This window comes from Vitis vinifera, chromosome 19 (genome assembly GCF_030704535.1).
Source record: "Vitis vinifera cultivar Pinot Noir 40024 chromosome 19, ASM3070453v1".
NCBI lineage: Eukaryota > Viridiplantae > Streptophyta > Magnoliopsida > Vitales > Vitaceae > Vitis > Vitis vinifera.
The window spans coordinates 21,503,908-21,524,991 of NC_081823.1; the positions used below are offsets into that span (position 1 = coordinate 21,503,908).

Sequence of the window (21,084 nt, forward strand, 5' to 3'; positions counted from 1 at the left end):
TATGACTAATGCACAATGCCCAAGATCCAACGCTTGTAGTCATACTCTTATAGGCACATCTTGTGATGATGGAAACATGATTATTTCCTTCCTTTAACTTAAATCCATGGGTCTTAACATGGAGGATAACCAAATCTAGGATGTCGACATCTCTTAATCTAACTGTGAAGTTAGGGTAACACTAGAAGTAAACAAGACCATCATTCAATTTGGCTTGGACTGCTCCAATAATAGAATCTCGATAATCAAGATGTTTATTATCCCTTAAACACATGACAATAAAGGTGTTTAAACCTATTCTTGTCAAAGGCTTAGCTACAACTTGAATCATACCAAAGTGTATGAAGTTGTAGTCTTTCTTATGTCTCTTTATGGACCTACTATCCAAGAGTCTTATCCATTGATCTTCTTGCTCTAAGTTTATGGTTTGTTCAAGTGTTTTAAACATCTGTAAAGAACTTAAAGGTTCATTTCTTATAAATTTCTTGATTAGATACCTTCGGTAACTTCTAATCATCTAAATCATTTTGGGTCTTAGGATAATTTATCTCTTCACTGTTTACTACAGCTTCTTGAGAATTTATGGTTTCCTAGACATGGTTTTGAAAATCAAACTGATTTTAAGGTCTTAATCTAGAGCCTAATAGCAGATTGGCAAACCTAAAGGAGTAATCACTCAATACCTTTTTCCTGTCCTAACAACGCCTGTACTACTACAAAAAAACACAATTTATGGCATTTGATTCCATGGCGTTTTCAAAAAAATGTCATTACTTGGCTTTTAGAGGGGCAATTGAGTAAATAAGTGGTTGAAGTTGGTGCTTAAAAGGAAAATGTTAGACCATGGCGCTTTATGCTGAAGGATAATGGCGTTTCCTATAGCATAACGTTTTCTATAAGCGTCTTTATTATTTATTTTTACCTTGGTGCTCTATAAAAGCGACATCAAAATAACACCTTCATATATGGCTCACATATTTCCTATTCTCACCCACGACCTCATAGTGTGCCAAACATTCCCTCAATTTTTGCAAAACACCAACAAACCCTTGGAGCCCAATTAACTACAATCGATATCGATCAATGACTTTAGATGAGGCTCTTAACACTAGAGATCTTGTCACACAGTGTGTTTCTAAGCCCTAATGTGAGATCTTGAGTATAAAAAATTGGAGATCATTTTTGAATCTCCATTTTGTGACTCTCATAATAGAGAATAAGCACTGAAACTCCATTTTTCTCTTACAAATTCCACCATCAAACAAAAAAACCAAGTGTTTCTCCACTTTTTCAACTCCATATTCCTCATTTATTGCAAGTGCTCTGATATTGATCGAGTTTCCCCCTGCAAATCATGCCCTAATTGTACGGGCTGTAGTGGAGAAGAAACATGATTCACTCTAAGATCTTCAACATGCAATAGTTTCATGCATAAAATCAAGGGGGAAGCCTTCCAAGTAAGATCACTATGAATGTCATTTCTTTCTCGTTTTCAATACTATTTTATTTTATTTTCTGCAGATTTATGAGTGTTATCTTGTTGATTTGGTGTGGACATTAAGAGTTATTTGGTTGCTTTAACTAAATCTAATTATCTGCATACATGCTCTATTCTGGTCACATTTTGGCTAATTTGATTTCCTTTTGTAAGTAGATGGATTTATCTTTAGGTTTGGTATTTGATAATCATATTACTTTTTTCAGTTTATATTACATATTCTTGATTTGTTGATTAGGCATGAAATGTGGTTTTTGTTAGTTCATTTTGTTTTACCTATTCATGCCCTATTTTTGTTGCTTTCCTTTGCTTTTGGTCCATGCCCTTGGGCTTGCCAAGTGTCACATCTGGTCCAAATCTAGAGAAAGGTAACTGCAAAATTGTACGTGAGGTAGGAGAAGTGGTCATTATGTTCAAATAGGTGTTCATCAACCCATGATCAAAGGGGTTGAATATTTAGAAATTAGTGCAGACAATTACCGTTTATGTGGATTGAGAAAACTCTTGACAGAAAGGCTTAGGAACTCTTCTCTTGTTGATTCTTGGAGGGCATCTCTATTCACACTGGCATGTTGCCATAAAAGAGAAACAATTCTGTACCTTTGAAAAGGGCTCCTAACACATACCATATGGAATGCCCGAGTTGATTGTGGACATGGTGGGGATTGGTGTGAGCACCGGTTTTTTCTAGAATGAAGATCGTTTGGTGCACGGTTTGTAAAAAAAGAAAAAAAAGTGACAAAAGGTTCTAGAGAGTCACATAGATTTAGTGCAGGGTTTTGGCTTGAAGAAAAGACAATGAAAAGGTATTAGAGAGGTAGTTGTTAATGGATAGATTTGAATTTTGGTGGGAATAAAACAATTATCAAAATTTTTAGATGGAAGTCTTTAGAACATCGGGAAGGCAAACTGATTGTGTATGATTGTTAATGGTAGAGAGGTAGGTTGATAGTGCATGGTTGTGAGGAGAAAAGCAACAAGCACATGATCACACCATCAGATATTGAAACCAGCAAATTGCTAGCCTAATCACCCATCAAATTGCTGAATTTTGAGAATTTGCATAAGCTTGTGAATAACAACACCGCCACCTAAATTTTGGAGAGCATACACTAATTGAACTAATAAAGAAGGCACACATAGCTACATAGAAAAGTAGACCACCAGGTTGTTATTATGAACATACACACATCAGCCACACTTTCACTCTCATCACACACAAGTCAACATGCTTCACTCAGGGCACACACCACTTTGTCTCCTTAAGAATTCTCTTCTTTCGGTTGTGTGACTTTATGGGACTATCTGTGTTTGTTAGTGATTTCAAAATTCTTATCAATCTACCTTTCTAAAAATTAATTCTCAATTTTCCAAATTCATCTTAGACATTCTTAAGTTATGAAAATTTAATTTTCCAAAAATTCATGCAACCAATTTTATTCGATATGCATATTTTGAAAAAGAAAATTTAAAATGGAGTTTGGTTTTGAATATACGTGAATTAAATTTCATAACTCCAATCAATGGAGTCTTCATGGATAAATTCGTGGAAATTAAAAAGGGATTTAATAGATCCCTACATACAAAGTCTTTTTCAAAACAAAGTTTTTTTATTTATTTATTGAAATTATGGATAATTCATTGTACTTCTACATTCATAAATTGGAATATGGTAACTTAGAAACCCTTTAAAAAATTTATAATTATTTTATGACATTCTAGACTCCTTGAACTTGATTTTGAAATCTTTCTTGGGTCAAATATAATTTTCCAATTAGAAGATATAAATCAATCTTTCAGAAGGTTTAATTTTTACTCTATTTTTTACACTTAGTTTTCTTTTGCAAAATTAAATTACTAAACAATCTATTTAATTTCTTTGAATATTTTTATTTTAATCTAGACTTCTTAAATTTAATTATTGATGCCTAAAATATTAATAAATAATTTCCAAAATAACTTTCTTCTTGCATCCACTACACAAATACTTTTTTGGAGTTGAGAGATGTTTATTTATTTTTAAGTATGTTATGAATGTGATATTGCCTTGTGATTATTTTTCATATAAAATAGATATATTAGGATAGTTATGTGAATTTTTTTTTTTTTATGATTTTAGGACATCTCAAAGTTAGAAAAATCAATTGTTGAACACCTTAAAAAGATGCCTAGTTTTGGACCTATTATCATTCATAAAAAATCAATTGTTAATTTATTTGGTCACTTAGATGGTGTAGACCCCCATTTTGGGAATATTATTGCACCCATTTGTCTTTGCCAAATGGGAGGGTTTTAGAGGGGCATGTGTCATCTTTGGAGAGGTTATTAGAAAGTGGTAGTTTGCCTGCTAGTGGGGGCAGGGGTTTTTTGAAGAGGCAATCAGCAGGTGACAGGTGTGAGGGATTTTGAAAACCGTTTGAGGGAGTTTTGGAGAGAGGAAGAACAAGTCGTTAAGGGAAAAAGAAGGTAGCTTGAGGAAAAAACTAGTTGAGGTTAGGAGAGAGGAATGAAGGTGATTTGAGTATTTTTTAGGAGGAATCGATCATTTTTCTAAGCAGGGAAAAATGATGAGATGTCATGGAGACCATTAAAATGAGCTTTTTGAGCTGAGCATTAAACAATTGAGAAGAAGGGTTGGAAAACCATGGGAGAGCTGTAAGAGAGAGAGGTGAACGGGACTGTGGGATAGACGAAGAGGAAAGATTTTCTAGAGAAAACTGAAACAGAGGAAGAAAAATGTAGTGAGAGTAAGGAGGAGAGAATGAGATGGGGAAGACATCTGGAGCAAGAAAAGCTATAGGGAGGTAATTTTGAGCTAAGCAGAGGAGTGAGTTGGATTTTGAGAGGGTTTGAGGTTGTGCAAATGAACTAAATAGTGAGAGGGGCAGAGAAGAGAAAATGAGTAGGTTTGCTATGATTTTGATGTAAGCTTAAGAAAAGAAGCAAAGCAGCTGGAAGTTCAGTTAGTTCCACTAGAATGGAGCATTTTTAGGTACGTTTGCTAGACCATATTGTAGCTGATTTTCTTTGGGTTACTGTTACTATGTTATAATAAATCTGTGCCTTGTTATTTATGTGAAATTTGTTTAACAATGATCTACTTCTTTTTTAGCTTTCTTTTGGATGTTTGAGTCATATCTTTGATCTTATTTCCACTTGTTTTTTCCCACCTATACATAAGCCCATCGACTTCAATATGAGAAAGGGCTCGGTTTAATGTCTTCTTTGGCTTATTTGATGCTCTGTTTTTATGTTTGCTCCCTTATTATTTACTTTCTACTCCCGGTAACTATTTGTACCCCCAAGGAGAAGGGTTTTGTTAGTGTTGCCATTGCTTTTCATATGGGCATAGTTTTTGAATTCGGGTAAATTTTGTTTCATTGCTCATGGAGTCACTTAGTTACTTTGCTCAGAATTGGTGACTGTTATACTGAGGTATTAGTGTTGCCTTTTGACTGCTAATGGTTCATGAATCTATGTTACTGAAGCTGAATGGGGTGCTCACCAAAATGGGTTGTAGTTCAGGAAATTGAATGGGGAGATCACCATCAGCCCACTTCTCTCACATCCTCCACTATTAATTTCATACCCGACCTAGCTCCGTCTCTTTTATCCAGCACGGGTCCTCAAGCACTACCCATTTGGTCTATAGCTCTAACTAATCCAACCCACCTCTCCATTGCCACTAGCACCGACCCATGTGAAAGAAAATACAGAAACATGGCTTCATTCCCGTGTGTGGCAACTATTATTTAAGAGATGTTTAGCGGGTTTGTTTGGCATGTGGAGGGTCATGACTTGCACAGTTCGAATCATTTGCTTATGGGATTGGGTAAGACTAGGTATGGGATGGCCAAAATTGGCAAGCTTCTTGAATGAGAATTTGAGAAGAGCAAGTGCCACTTACAAATGCTCTAGACAAAATAAGTCTAATGCCCAATTTCGACTAATCATTTCTATCCAAGAATAACAGAAGGAGTTAAGAATGGGTACATCCTCAGAGTGGGTTCAATTAGGCACCCGATTGAGCTTAGTGGAAGAACTTGAAGCATCTGTTTGTGATGATCCAAATTTCTAAGGATGTGGAAATCTCTCCAATAGTGATATGATTCATGCAACCTCAAACCTAGAAGAGACAATCCAAATTTGAACCAAGGATAAGCAATGAGCACCCGTAACAATTGCAGAAAGTGCATTTAAGGCTTTTAATAGCTCATCTTTGATACTACTCAAAAAGTGCTATTTGATAGCTTATAATTAATCCTTTTAAACACTTTTGAGTAGTAGTTTGGGCCTTTTAACTCAATTGGCATGTTAAGGACCCTTGAAAGCAATTTTAATCACTTTGTGTAAGTTTTGGTGTTTTTGTTAGTAATTTGATCACCAAAGCAATTCAAGTTTGAGGAGAGTTTTGAGGAATCTTGGGTAAAGCTTAGAAGTCATTTGCCAAGAGTAAATCCGGATTGCAAGGAGAAAAAGTAAAGAGAATCTGCCAAGAAGCATATTCTTGATAACAGTCGTAGCAGCCACTTTTGGAGCACTTTCTGAGGTCCAATTGATGCATGCTATATACCATTTCAAAGCTCAGAAAGTCAACAATCCAATGCTTCAAACGGTGCGCAATTCGGAGTTGAAACGAAGAAGTTGCAGCCTTTGCAAGCCAATCACTCCCAGTTGAAGGAAGCATTTTCCAAAGTGTTGCGAAATCACCCTTTTGCTACGAAGTGATTCCGCAGCCTTTTTGTACAGTAGGGTGTATTTCCTTCTGAAGGTGCCCGATATATGCCACAAGCTGGAAGCTGAGAACCTCAAGGTGGAAGCCAACTTCGCAGCCCTGCGAGAATAGCTTGTTGTTGCGAAGTGATTTCGCAGCCCTTCTCGAGTGCCTGCGAAATCTCGCAGACACCATTTTCTCTTGCGAAATGGTTCCTGGAGCATCCCGATATTTGCTACAGACATTGGGAGATATTTTACATCAGATTTTTGTTGTCTAAATCCCAAAATACTCCTTGTAAGCCACCAATTACAAGATTCCTTAGCTTTTAAGTTAGTAAAAAAAGAGTAAATATCTATGTAATAATTAGTTTTATATTATGTTCATATATATACCTCTCGAGAGCCTGTTCTCAGAAAGGAGATCCTTTTGTAAAGTTTTGGGTAAGCAAGTAAAGTTCAGTTCTTTGTATTGTCTTACCTTCTCACTTTGTATTTTTATTTTCTTACTAAGTTATGAACTCTCTAAGGAGTTTTCCCCAGAGAATGAGTAACTAAACCTTTAATTCCTTGGAGCTAAGATTTCCGGGGAAGGTTCCAAGTGCAAGAATGCAAAGCTTTGTGGTTTTAGCTAGTAATGAAGAGGAAGTGAAATCCTTTAATGATTTCTATGTTTTTAGTTAACTTAAAACACCTTAGAGTCACCTGGGCCAACACTTGGTAAGGCAAGTGATTTCCAACCATGGAGATGCACTAGTTTACCCCTTGCGAGCCTCTGGAAGGTGACTTTAGGGTAGGATTTTCTAGAATAGCCAACACTTGGTAAGCTTTTGGACTCCAAGGAGACATCCATTAGTTATCTCTTGCGAGCTTGAGACGGGTAATCCAAGGTTAAAGATCACCTTGAACGGTTAAGGCTTAGTGAGAGGCTTAAACCATTGCAAGTTGCATCAGTGAGAGAATTAAAGTGAAATCTAATTGAAGGATGTATCTGTACAACACTGGTTAGAGAATTGACTATATGTTGAATCTCTAACGCGAGGAAATGAACCATCTGACCGGAGCCGTGTTTTTTGCATGAGGAACCACCCCAGTGAACCTAACTCTCCAAGGAATGTTTTTCTTCCTAAGTTATTCCCATTACTTGTTGTGTTAGTTAGTTTAAGTCTAAATCTTTGCCAATCAAAGTTTGTGTTTTATTTCTTAAGCTAACCTTGAAATGAAACAAAACCAATTCACTTTGAAATGATATCATTGATAGCTTGCTAATCCTTCCCAATGAACGATCCTAGAGCCACCATACTATAGTAGCTTTTTCTTTGCTACCCTAGTATATGGTGTTATAAGTTATAAATTTTGTTGATTACTCCCTCAAACAAGGAGCACCGGCTGGACACGAATCAGCTGGCACACCAACTGGGCATGAATCAATCTTCAGGAGCATAAAAGGGACAGTAGACCTCGTGGAGATCTGGTCTTTCTCTCTAAAGGATTTATAGCTGGAAGTCACCATCATCTCATGATTTGCATGAAATTTTGTAATCGTATCACTCTGTTGGATCATTTCACTTTGAAGCATTGTTCCTTAGAAGCCATATTTCCATGAATCTCGATGTGTGCATGGATTGAGAGCAGCTAGAAGATATGGGATCAGTTCCCGAATTGAAAGGAAAAAAATAAATCCCAACAGAAGGTCGCCACGTTGTTGGCATGCAATCTCATCAATCTCAAAATATTGGAGGGCCTATGAATGAATTCTTCTCGGGTGTGCATGATCCTTCATGCTCATTGTCTTCATTTCTACCTAGCACGACGACACTGTCACCAATGACGAAATTGCTGTTGATCTCAAAAAACGTGTCATCAAGCCTGTTATTCCTGAGAAGTACCTAGACGAGAAAACCATCTTCCATTTTAACCCATCTAGCTATTTTGTGATTGATGGACCTCATGGTGATGTTGGTCTCATTGGCCGCAAGATCATCATTAACACTTATAAAGGTTGGAGAGCCTATGATGGTGGTGTCTTCTTTGGAAAGGACCCCACCAAGATGGACAAGAATGGAGCATGCATGGCAAGAGGCAACGGTGGATGATTTAATTCCTTTAGTTCACATAGGACACATATGAGATGTGTAGAGATGATTAGAAATTGTTTCTACTGCTTCAACAAACCTAGAAGTGCCTTTTGTGTTTAGTATGGGACATACAAGTAAATTGGACCAGCCACTTCGACATTTAAGAAGGGATTCGAAAGGCCACTCTATGGAAAACTCTGAAATTAAGAAAAAGACAACTAATCCTACCGAAATGAACCTTGAAATTCTGAAGAAGAGCAAAGTGATGATACAAATGAAAGCTTTGTTTATACTAATGTAACTAAAGCCTCTTAATTGGCGTTACTAGCCATATGTATCAAGAGAGACACACATAAAACTATTTCTTTGGGGTCCCAATAAGTAGTTATCCAAAATTTCTACCAATAGTGGGGTCATATTTTGGCCAAAGGATACATGGTTTGATGAAATCATTTGAGTGAATCTGCTACAGAAATGAAAATAGTTATGGCACAAGCAGAGAAGATAGAATGAAAGATCAAACTCAAAAGAACAAGCTCCCATTCCTGCCAGCATCCTTCTACCTTAGGGACCCATTCTCTCTCTCCGTTGCATGGCCACCCTCCTATGCTCATTTTCAAAGCCCATGTGCTTCCTTTCTTCACTCATCTTTATACATGTCTTCAAAAACTGATTTTTAGAAATCCAGTTTTCAAATAATTTTAATTTTACAACTTCTCATTCTTCCTTAGAATTTCAGGTCTACAAAAGTATCATTTTCAATAAAGTTTCCTACCATTTTCTTTTCGACCAACATCATTTCACGTCTTCCTTGATTTTTAAATGTTTTAAAATAAGCATGAATCAAATTCTATAATTCCAAATAATGGAATTCATGGAATTAATTCATGCAAAATAAATTGGGCTTTGGTGGGGACCCAACATTAGTGATGTTTTCTTTAAAAAAATAAATTTGAGTGAAGTACAATATTTTCCAATGATGGTTTCTTACTCTATTTAGTGACACATGTGATATATTTTGTACTCATTATTGTGCACTAACTCCATTTCATGATAGTGCATTATTGCTTGTTGCTAAGGTATGCTCTTCCTCTCGCTTTGACTACTCTTTCTGCATCTTATTTAGTAGAAACCCATTTTTAGGGGCTTAGATGGGTGTTACGGTCTTTACCGTACTTTCTCAATAAGTAACTGACCTCTGAACCCAGGTTTGGTTTTTCACAAACCGTATTTTCCAAATAAGGAGTCACACTTAGAGTTTTCTTTCTTATTTTGTTTTCCTTTTAAAAATAAAACAAAAATAAGTGGTGACTCCAAGTCCTTTTCTTAAAAAATAAATATTTTTCAAATGAAAAGCAAGTTTGCCGTCGACTAGGAGCACATGCGCAAAATGTGGGGTCCACATATGGTAAACTAGACGTATAGGAAATGTTCTCTGCAAATTTTCGTAATAAAACTTAACTTCCAGATATTTGTTTTAGATTTATTTTGTAGAGTTTTATGTTCTATTCATTTTCTAATTTTTCTTATGGCAGCTAGTAGTGGAGAGTTCCCAATGCAGGTTGTGTTTTCTCCATCCTTAAATACGTCCTCCTTCCCAGTTGTGTCTTCTCACCCATTTGTTTTCCTCTCTCCTTCTGTGCATGTTGAAAGTCTCTTTTAAAAGAAATTCCTCCGCTCTCCAAAACCACCAGCCCCCATTTTCTATGGCAATTGGTAATCATGTATCTTTGGAGGAGTCCTCCTCTCTTAGAATTCCATATCCCCTCTACTAGAAAAAGTCTCCCAAATTTCCAAAACTTCTTTTTCACAGTTTAAAATTCATTCTTTCTATTATTTATTTATTTATTTTTTAAATAATATGATTTTCCAATCTAAAAACTTAATCTTTTATTTAAAAAAAAAAAAAAAAACATTCAAGTGTCAACTCCTCCACTTAAAAAATATCCTAATTTTTCGATTTAAAATTTAATCTATCCATTAAAAAAAAATTTGATTTTCCAATAAATAAATAAAATAATAATAATAATAATAATAATAATAATAATAAAGCTAAATCTCTTTTTTTTTTATTAAAAAAAATATTCTAGCATCAATTTTTTTTTATTGGTAAGTTTCTTTGCAAGAGCATCATATTTACTAAATCAAATAAATGAATAAAAATTTTAGAGAATGATAAAATAATAATAATAATAAAGGCAAGATAATACATAAATAACAATAATAAATAAATAAATAAATATAAATAAATAAATAAATAAATAAATCAAGGGTCATGCAAGTCATGCAACCACGCAAGTTACATAAAGAAAGCCTAAATGGTGACCTAAGTGTGCTTAAAATGGGTTTAGGTGATCCTAAGTGTGCCTACATGAACCTAAGTGGACCTAAGTGAGCCTAAATGAGCCAAATGTGCCTAAAAGGCCTAAGGGTGTCCAAATGGGCTTAGTGTGCCTAAGTGGGCCTAAGTGAGCCTAAGTGGGCCTAAGTGAACCTAGATAGGCTAAGTGTGCCTAAGTGGGCCTAAGTGAATCTAGATGGGCCAAATGTGCCTAAAAGGGTCTAGGGGTGTCCAAATGGACTTAGTGTGCCTAAGTGGGTCTAAGTGAGTCTAGATGAGTCAAATGTGCCTAAAAGGGCCTAGGGGTGTCCAAATGGGCCTAGTGTACCTAAGTGGGTCTAATTTATTAAAACTTTTAAGAATCTAATTTGTTGCTAAATTGTTTATTGTATATTCTTCAGGTTATACTGAAAGACATAGGTCATTCTCTTAAGTACGTCACTACTACTCTTGCTTATTCAGACTTGAACATGATCAATGACATGAAGGACATTGAGCAATAGTTGAAAATTTTCATAAAGGAATGTTGAGGTAAGATGTTTAGGTTATTGTTAGTTTTATGAATAAATTTCATGTTTAAAAAATCATTTTATGTAAGTTTCATATTTAGGATGTATACCAGTGATAATAGATATCCTCACATGATTAGATGTTAATGTACCCATGCAAGCTAGCTTTTCTCTTGACATTATACTTCATACGAACTACATTAATTGGTTAAATAGATAGAACCAATAAATTGTAACTTTCATGTATAATAGATATTAGAAATAGGAAGAACATAGATATTTTGAAATACAATTTCATAATTTTACATAGATATGTTAACTTACAATTTCAGAATTTTTCAAACTTATAGCTTTTTCCTTTTAATTCTTTACTTGCTTCCTTTGCAAAACATTCAGTGTCTTGTAGGACCTATAAGAAGGATGAAAATATGTTCATGGTTGAAGTTTCATATATAAGATATAAATCATAACAAAATAGTCACTAAGATCAAGACTTTTCTTTTTTTGAGTTTTTTAAGAGTCAGAGACATTTGTTTATATATATAATTGATGACTTGTAAAGGCTAATTGGGTGGAAGGGATAAAAGACCATTATATAATGGAGATAATTGATGAACAATGGGTCCTTTAGCTAATTGTAATTCATAGTAATGCCTAATTCGGGAAGAAGGCAACCACATGGATATACCATCTTCATTGATGAAGGGAAACCACCTAACCTAGTTATTTAATTGGTTCAATTCTATCCATAATGAGTTAGTCCAAGTAAATGATTAAATGTATACATGCTTTAAATTTAAGACCTACTTGGACTTACAACAAGACCTAATATGTTGATAGCATATTTTGATAACCATAGGTGCAAGTCATCATCCACTCATGGTTACAACATGAATGATAACATGAGTTGGACAAATTTAATTATTGCATTCAACCCAAGTTAGATATACTTATAACATATTTTGATAACCATGGGTGCAAGTCATCATTCACTCATGATTACAATATGAATGATAATATGAGTTAGACAAAATTAATTATTGCATTCAACCCAAGTTAGACAAAATCAAATATTGCATTTGGGAAAACACTAGAAAGTGGTTTATTGTTTGTTTTCTTAAACACATAACAAGAGTTCAAGGAATATTTAGAAATTTGGTTTAACAAAATTATTAGGGTTTGTTCAGTTCTTCCAACATGTTGAAATTTATTGCAGTGGAAGAAATATATCTTTGAAATTTTAAAAATTGGTGTATACACATTTCATTTATAGAGTTGTTTTTTCTTTACTATTTGTCAATACTAGTTATATGTAACCTCTCAATTATTTCTACAGGTTGAGCATCTAGAATGTGAGTTGTAACCATCCTTATGCATTTTGAAGAAAGATGATGTAAAACTAGATGCAACAAAAGACTATGAACAACTCAAAGTTGAAAAAGAAGTTGTAAAATTTTTGGTTTTTTGAACATTTTCAACTAAATTTAATGCTAAGCAAATTCATAATTGTTTATGTCTGACGTTTATTGGTAAATTTTAATAGTGAAAGAGAAACACCACAATTAGTACTTTTTCTCCTTAGACTTTCTTAAATTAACTTTTTATTACTCATTCATTGTTTGTGGAAAATTATAAAACAGGGCATAATTAGGACTTTTATGGGTTATTAAAATTTCGAATGAGATAAGATGACACTTTTTAAAAGCATCATGCTTTGTTCTCAAAGGATATTAAAGGCAAAAGATGACACTTATTATGAGTCTCAATGTCACTTTAACCTATACAATGATGCTTTTCATAAGCATCAAGGTTGAGGATTTCAGAACATGATGCTTTTTTCGAGCGTCAAGGTTGAAAATTGCTATAAGATGACACTTATCATGAGTGTCAATGTTGATCCTACCTGTACAATGATGCTTTATCGAGTGTCAATATTGAGATGAATGAAATTGCAGACCTATAATGACGCTTTCTATGAGCGTCATGGTTAACTGCCAAAGAAGATGGTGCTTGTGAAAAGCATCAACATATGGAAATTCATAAAATGATAGTATAAGATATGACGTGAAAGTGTCATCTTTTGACATTTTCCTTGTAGTGTTGACACCGGCTAACAACGGGTACAACTTGGTAAGGGATTGCCTCATGCAGACTGCTACCTTCCTAGGATAGATTGAAAACTCAAAACATACCCGACTTCCCTTCTTGTGGCATTGATATATATATATATATATATATATATATATATATATATATATATATATATATATATATATATATATATATATATTACAAATTTAACTTTATACTTTTCTTATGACTTAATACTTTAGAAGAAAAGACAATTATGCTTTAGGGGTGGATAAAACTGAAAATGAGCCTAAGGTCTACAAAATATGTAAAATTCAACTTAAAAGTTAATTAACATTTATAATTGAGTTAAAGGATATCATTTTTTTTTTCATAACGCTAGAAATACCCAAAAGATATGAAAAGTGTATGAGATGAATTTATACTTTGTAAATATGTTATATCATCTACAATGCACCCTACTTATCATCATTATTATTTTTTCCTTTAGGCTTTTAATTCTCTAGTAATTTATTTTTTTTAAATGATAAAAATAAATAAATTAAACCCATATAGAAGGTAAAATATTGATTTGAAAAGTTTATTTCAACATATAACCTTAAATTATTTTTCAAAATACAATTTAAAATGAAAATATTAAAATTATTTTTTAAATGATTTCAATATTATTTTTTATTTCATATAGTAACAATTTATAGGATGAAAATTCTAAAATATATACAAAAAATCTAAAAAAAAATTATTGCTCTATTTCACATATATGAAAATTACATTTTAAAAATGTTATTATTAATATTAAATTTTAAGAAAAGTTTTATTAATTACTTTCAACAACGGTATTAAAATGTTATATTATTAATAATAAAATAAAATAAGAAAATAAAAATAAATTTAAATTATAGAAAATATTTATTTTTACTTAAAATTTAAATTATTCAATTATAAAATATAAAATATACATTAAATTAGAAAAATTAAAATTTAAAAAGATATAGCTAAAAATCTATTAATATTTTTATTTTGCTTTCCTATTAAAATAATTTTAGAAAAGAAATTAAAAATATGAAATAAATGTGATACTTGGATATCAAAAAGGGAGAGTAAAAAAAAAAAAAAGAGAAAAAAAAGATATAAAAGCAAAATAATTAGAAGGATGAGATGTATAAACACATTTATTTTCCTTATTTACTTTCGGATATTTTTATCTTTCATATCTCGTATCTCAATCATGCTAAATATGTGGAACTTATTTAACTAATCCTAAATAATAATGGTTCCAAACAAAAAATAAAAATATATAGTTTAAATAAAGTGATGAAGGTTAAAAATTTAAAAAAGTATTATCAGTTTTTATTATATAGAAATGTATAATTTTTTAATCATCATTTATTTCTAAAGTAGCTATAAATATTTAATTTTTTTTTTGGTAATTACATTCCAGTAAGGAAAAATTTGACATCAAACCTTTCAAAATGTCAATTCTAAGCATGATTTACCCAACCGCCCTCCCCACAGTCCAGCTCCCCAGTCGCCCCTCCCCATAGTCCAGCTCCCTAGCCCCAGCCACTCTCTCTGCAGCATCGCAGCCAGCACCGGTACTGTCGCCACCGGACCCGCCTTGCCGCCATCGACGAGTACCCAAAATCCTTTTTTTTCTCAAGTCCACTCGTTCCCTCCTTTCTTTTGTGGAACCTGAAAACGTGAGAGAGAGTGAGAGATTTGGTGGCTTCGACTGCAACGATTTCGAATAATGGAGGAAACCCAAATGCCACGTCAGCACACCACACGTCCACCTGTGCCCTTAGACTCATGCTTCTTTTGCCGCTTTAGTTTCTACATCCATCCTTCCGGAGATTTTTTATTATTATTTATATTCCTTCTTGCATATTGAAATTTCAATTTATTAAAATTTTTGTTAATTTATTTATTACAATTGAAATTTGAATCATTTTCATATTTTATTTAGTTTAAATCCTAAACTTTAGATTTTATATAATTGTGAAAAAATTCAATAAAACGTTGTCAAAATTTAAATAGAATTTATTATTTTTATTTTTAATTTTAATAATATATAAAATATATATTTTTGGAATTATCGATTAAATAGTTAATCCAACCAATGAATCTGATTATAAAAATATTAATTTTAAGAATAAAAATAATCAAATAATATTTTTATTTGTAATTTTATTTTTTTATATAATAAAGACTTTATTTAAAAAAGTTCAATTTTTTTAAAAAAATCAATATAATTCTCATAAATCCATCTGTAGACCCCCATCAGGTGGCAAGTTTTTGCATTTTGGTTTTTGTTTCTATTATTATTTATTCATCTTCTTGTCAACCCGAGGATGGGTCGTATGGAGGGCGGCGGGACAAGACTGGAAAGGAAGACTGATGTGAGCTGCCTAGGGCAGAGAAAAGGAGAGGTTGTCGCCAAAAAAATGAGGAAAGAAAAAGGGAGAATTACCCTTAAGGGTAGGCTGGGAAAAAAAATTACCGAGAAGGGTGGGTAAATTTGATAATTCTTCTAAAGGCCTAACATTTTTATTAGACCAATTTACCCTCAATTAAATTCTAAAATTATAATTTATAACGAATAAAAGAATTGAAAAAAAAAAAAGAGAAGACTGTCGTTCCAATGCCTTCCCTTTCGCATCTTCTTGTCAAAGCTTCCCTTTTGCATGATCTGGGTGGCTGCATTTCCTACCCCTTCAGAAAAGCCTTGTCCTCAAGGCTAAAATAGAGGAAACTTTTGTTGCAACTTAAATGCATGCTCCCACGTTGCAACTTACAGAAAGGAATTTGACCATTGAACCAGCCATTGTGTCACCAGACGATTGTTCCATTTGGATTTGCCTCTGGAAGTCCACGAGGGACACCCCTGGATCTCCAACAACATGGCGATCCTCCGATCCTAGATCCGATCTCATTGAATAATCCTTGGGAAGCACATCTGGAACCGTGGGTGGAGGCGTTGGATCCTGCAATTTCACGAGGGAGGCGGAGCGAGCCCTTTATCCAACCCAAACAGAAAATCTGAATTGGTCTTGGAGGCCGCCGCCTGAGGTGAAGAACCTTCCAGAGGCTGGATCTGCACAAAGGCCCCATTTTCAATTTTTGAGTGCAGGGAAAACGGAAATAAATTGGTTGTTGAGAAAATTTAGGAAAAAAAGAAATAAACTTGGGGTTTCCTTCATTCAATCCGATTTTTAAATTATTTATTTATTTTTCCATAAACTGACATTTTTTTTTGTATTAAAAAAAAAAACAGACCTTTAATGGATTTCTTGCTAGATTCACACAAAAAAAAAAAAGCAAGTTTTGTGTAAACGGTTGCAGATAATGACTTGAAGTGCTAGACCTTTTTCTTTTCCCTTTTTTCTTCTACAACACCGACAAGCTCCAGGTAGGTTAAAGAAAACTCTTTTTTTTTCTGTTGCTTTTCACTTTGCTGTTGCTTTTCACTTATTAAGAGTAGTATTGGCATTTAAACAAAATAAGGTCTTTGAAAGAATTATCATAATTTTACCCTACCCTTTATAATATTATCAAATTTACCCACCCTTATCGGTCATATTTTTCCCCAGCCTACCCTTAAGGGTAATTCTCCCGAAAAATGGAGAATTACTCTTAAGGGTAGGCTGGGAAAAAAAATTACCGAGAAGGGTGGGTAAATTTGATAATTCTTATAAAGGCCTAACATTTTTATTAGACCAATTTACCCTCAATTAAATTCTAAAATTATAATTTATAACGAATAAAAGAATTGAAAAAAAAAAAAAAAAAAAAGACTGTCGTTCCAATGTCTTCCCTTTCGCATCTTCTTGTCAAAGCTTCCCTTTTGCATGATCTGGGTGGCTGCATTTCCTACCCCTTCAGAAAAGCCTTGTCCTCAAGGCTAAAATAGAGGAAACTTTTGTTGCAACTTAAATGCATGCTCCCACGTTGCAACTTACAGAAAGGAATTTGACCATTGAACCAGCCATTGTGTCACCAGACGATTGTTCCATTTGGATTTGCCTCTGGAAGTCCACGAGGGACACCCCTGGATCTCCAACAACATGGCGATCCTCCGATCCTAGATCCGATCTCATTGAATAATCCTTGGGAAGCACATCTGGAACCGTGGGTGGAGGCGTTGGATCCTGCAATTTCACGAGGGAGGCGGAGCGAGCCCTTTATCCAACCCAAACAGAAAATCTGAATTGGTCTCGGAGGCCGCCGCCTGAGGTGAAGAACCTTCCAGAGGCTGGATCTGCACAAAGGCCCCATTTTCAATTTTTGAGTGCAGGGAAAACGGAAATAAATTGGTTGTTGAGAAAATTTAGGAAAAAAAGAAATAAACTTGGGGTTTCCTTGAGAAAATTTAGGAAAAAAAGAAATAAACTTGGGGTTTCCTTCATTCAATCCAATTTTTAAATTATTTATTTATTTTTCCATAAACTGACTTTTTTTTTTTGTATGAAAAAAAAAAAACTGACCTTTAATGGATTTCTTGCTAGATTCACACACAAAAAAAAAAGCAAGTTTTGTGTAAACGGTTGCAGATAATGACCTGAAGTGCTAGACCTTTTTCCTTTCCCTTTTTTCTTCTACAACACCGACAAGCTCCAGGTAGGTTAAAGAAAACTCTTTTTTTTTTCTGTTGCTTTTCACTTTGCTGTTTCTTTTCACTTATTAAGGATAGTATTGACATTTAAACAAAATAAGGCCTTTGAAGGAATTATCATAATTTTACCCTACCCTTTATAATAATTATCAAATTTACCCACCCTTATCAGTCATATTTTTCCCCAGCCTACCCTTAAGGGTAATTCTCCCAAAGAAAAAAGAGTTATATTTTTTTTGGGAGGTGGTGGCAGAGGGAAGGGGGGATACCAGGGAACAAAGGTGAGGCGAAGAAGGAGAAAAAAAAAACGCACGGAGAAGATAGCACTGAGAGGAGCAGATACAGGTATTTGTTTCTTCGAGCTATCCTTTCTTCTAAGTTCAGGCCATTTTGTTGAGTTTTCTAGGTCATGTGTTTCTATCTTGGATGTTTGAATGCATTTATTGGGACCTCTCATTGGTCTATATGGAGTTGCTTTCACTTGGCTCATATTGGGTTTCTAATCGCGTCTACCACCGACGACTCTCCCCGTCATTGCTCACTCCATAAGAGACCCCCCTCCCCATGCAACCAAATCCACCCACCCGCGTATTCGAGGTCCATGCAAAGTTGACCATTTTCTCTCTGCACCTCCATACTCATCACACCCACCGTCACCTCATCTCTAATCTTCTTCCTGAGCATGGAACCCATGCACACTGCTCATGACCACCATCCCCCATGCATGCTGGTCATACTCACCATCTCCCATTTTACCGTGCCACCTCCTTTCTCTCCCACTGCAATGCAAACCCATTAATGACTTTCCCCTCCAAAACCACCATCTTCAATTTCTTCCGTAAATACCCCATAGTTTCTTGAGTATTCCAGCCCAAAACCCCTCTTCATTCTTCTCGTGTGCCCGATGCCTCGGCCCGTGACCTTCCGCAATGGGGAACATGCCGTCAGCGCCTAGCTGGGCTTCTCCAAGAAGCGGCGGAGCGAAGCTCCAGACGTCGGTTGGTGCCTGAGAACGCTGCAAATGGAGCAGTTCGAGTCCGAGTGGGATCACATCGGCGACGTCGTCTTTGGTGGCAGCGGCGTTGGCAGCGGCGGAGATGCAATGTCGTCCCTTGCATGCATTATGAGAATGGACCGCGACCCTTAGGAGGATGACAGGCTGCAAGCCTGTACAGGAGGAGCCTATGGCTGCTAATGGGCTTGAGGGTGATTTTTACTAAGTGGGCTTGGGCTTATGATGGAGATGGAGGGTGATTTTTGCCAAGTGGGCTTGGGCTTATGATGGAGATGGAGCCCAAAGCCCTTTTAATTCATATTATTATTATTAATTTTAATTATTATTATTATTATTATTAACGGATTATTATTATTAACGGATATCATTATTATTAACGGATTATTATTATTATTATTATTATTATTATTAACGGATATTATTATTATTATTATTATTATTATTATTAACGGATATTATCATTATTATTATTATTAGCGATATTATTATTATTATTATTATTATTATTAACGGATATTATTATTATTATTATTATTTGGGCTTCTCACCATATACCACCCATTTGCCTCAAGCCCACGAATTTGGGCTTCTCACCATGCGCCACTATTATTATTATTATTATTGGAATTTGGGCTTCTCACCATGCACCACCCAGTTGCCTCAAGCCCACGAATCTGGGCTTCTCACCATATACCACCCATTTGCCTCAAGCCCACGAATTTGGGCTTCCCACCATGCACCACTATTATTATTATTATTATTGGAATTTGGATCTCACCATGCATCACCCAGTTGCCTCAAGCCCACATGGAATTTTTATTATTATTATTATTATTATTATTACTATTATTATTGTTATTATTATTATTATTGTTATTATTATTATTATTGTTGTTATTATTATTATTACTATTAGTATTATTATTATTATTGTTTTTTTTATTATTATTAAAAATCTATACACTCGCAGTTTAATGTCCTAATATTATTATTATTAAGAATCTATATTCTCACAATTTAATTTCCTAAAGTTCATCTCCTCTTATTATTATTATTATTATTATTATATTATTATTATTATTATTAATTCAACCTTCAAAATCTATATTCCCGCGGTATTATTATTATTATTGTTATTATTATTAAAAATCTACGTTCTTGCAGTTTAATTTCTCAAAGTTCATTTCTTATCATTACTATTATTATTAATTCAACTTTCAAAATCTATATTCTCGCAGTTCGATTTCTCAAAGTTCATTTCTTATAATTACTATTATTACAAATTCAGCTTTCAAAATCCATAGTCTCGCAGATTAATTTCCTAAAGTTCATTTCTCATATTCTTTGACAAATTTCAATTTAATTACCGGAGCTCTAATATTTTAAATTTAATTCCAAATACTCCAATTTTCAAATAAACTCCAAGAATCTAGCCTTCACTCGAATAGTTTTAATCCCATTTCGGTTCCTAAATAATCTTCTGATTTTCTTGATTTTATATAAGCAATAATGAGTTCTTCATAATTGTAAAACACAGAATTTGTAAGACTAATTCATGAACAACAATTGGGGCTTTGGTGGGGGCCCTATGTTTGATCCTTTTCAATTGTCAACTATCGTACTTAATGTATTTTGCTTGATTTTCGTTTTGCACTCTGATATGCATGAGCTATATTTTGTATTCATTAATTGTGTACTAATCCCGTTTCTTGATAGCGCATTGTGGCTCGTGGCCGAGGTACGCATCCACTCCCATTCTAGTCAATCTCTATTGCGTGTTTTGATTCTCATATTGTGCATGATTTAGGTGAATATCCATTGACTTTCTCGTTGATTTCCACGTTAGTTTCATTGTATTAGTAGATACCCGATTTTATGGGCTTAGAGGGGTGCTACGGTCTTTACCGTACCTTCCCGATAAGTAACCTGACCCTCGAACCTGATTCGGTTTTTCACAGACCACCTTTTCCAAAGTAAGGAGTCATACTTAGGGTTTTCTTTCTTATTTTATTTACCCTTTAAGAATAAAATAAAAATAAGTGGCGACTCCAAATCATTTTCTTAATGAATAAAAATCATTTTTTGAATAAAAATCGAGCTCGCCATCTAGTGGGAAACGCATGAACCGAAATGCGGGGTCCACACCATCACTTTTGTTACTATGTTATTTTTATCTTATTTAATTTGATTATAAATAATAAATAAAATATATGTAAAATTAATGTAA

At 34.1% G+C, this 21,084-nt stretch overlaps 1 long non-coding RNA gene across 1 annotated transcript; it reads left to right on the forward strand.

Moving 5' to 3' along the window:
- Positions 1-10,490: 10,490 nt before the first annotated feature.
- LOC104877771 (uncharacterized) lies at positions 10,491-12,713 on the forward strand. The gene is made up of 2 exons (XR_784755.2): positions 10,491-11,161; positions 12,476-12,713. It is a non-coding gene; the product is annotated as an uncharacterized LOC104877771 (long non-coding RNA).
- The last annotated feature ends 8,371 nt before the right edge of the window (positions 12,714-21,084 follow it).